Here is a 1,378-nt window from a genome sequence, read left to right on the forward strand (position 1 = left end):
TCTGGATATTTATTTATTCACATTGTGATGGATCGAAGCAAGATGAAAACCAGCATTTTAAAAAAGCTCTGGTTTCTGATGCAGCCCCTGCCATGCCGTCCTTCTCAGCTCCAAATCCTCCACTTACCGACAGATCGATTCACGTCTTCATTTTCCTCGTCTGAGCAGCCATTTGGCTCAAAACTGTATTCTGAAAAGCTCTGATGTTGCCCTGATGTTAGCTTGGGCTTGTGAGGTGCTATAAGCTAGCAGGAGAGAGTGTAGACAAAGGGTTCATGGGAAATTAGCATTAGGCTAACTTCTGCACTAACAATCCAGCATTTCTAATGAGCTCCTGTTGCACTGCAGAAAATGTGTGATAAAAAACACAAAACAGTCTTTTTGATTTTTGCTGAAAACGGAATTTTGCTGAAAATAATTTTTTTTAATTAAAAAAAACGCTCTGCGTAGTGTTTTAATTATGATTATGACATTTTTAACCAAAACTCCACAACTTAAATGTCTTAAAAAGCCATTTTTCATGTTGATCTAAAGCCTCTGTTTCCAAAATCTCCTCTGAGGGGGCGTGGCTTATGCAGTCCCGCTCCTGACCCCCCCGGCTGATTATGATAGCTCTGTGTCTCTCTAGTGTAAATCTTCACCGCTGCTACATAAAATGTCCATCAATCTGGGTAAAGTCCAGCCGTATGGTTCTGATCCGGATGTCAGCTGGACGAGGAAGTGAAGATCTTCATGGACAGAACTTCCTCCAAAATCCTGATTCTTTCTCCTTCCAGTTCACCAAAGACTCTTTTAGCTAATTCTCCAATGTTTATTGACTGTGATCAATACATTCAATCATTGGTTTCTCAGAGTTCTTGATAAAATAATCAAAGCTAACATCAAAATGCTCTTTCATTGATTTACAATCCTTTCCAACTGCGGTCAAATGAGCCGCCGTTCACATTTCCGTGGTCACATCAAGAAGCTCCGTGGAGTCTGGTGGAGATTTTCCAGCGTTCTCAGTCCTGCTACCGTAAGTATTGGATGAAACTCACACCAAAAATCCAGTGATGCTGATTTGACCACAGAAATGTGAACGGCGGCTCATTTGACTGCAGTCAATGTGAAGATACCATCTTCTCTTCTCCAGAACCTGAACTAGACACTAGGAACAGATGAGGGTTTAGTGCATGTGCAGCAGAGCTGTTGATGGAAAGAAGATCATTCATTCAAACAGAGTCTTTTACGTTCACACTGACCGTTTCGCAGATCAAACAGGAGAACTCTGGTCCTCTTGGGAATGAGAGTCTCTTTCATTGCAGATGAACTCTGGTGCGGTTCACTTCAGTCTGGTTTTCTATGGACCAAAGAGAACTTCAATAACAGTCCTCACTTG

Source organism: Oryzias melastigma, linkage group LG16 (assembly GCF_002922805.2).
Source record: "Oryzias melastigma strain HK-1 linkage group LG16, ASM292280v2, whole genome shotgun sequence".
NCBI lineage: Eukaryota > Metazoa > Chordata > Actinopteri > Beloniformes > Adrianichthyidae > Oryzias > Oryzias melastigma.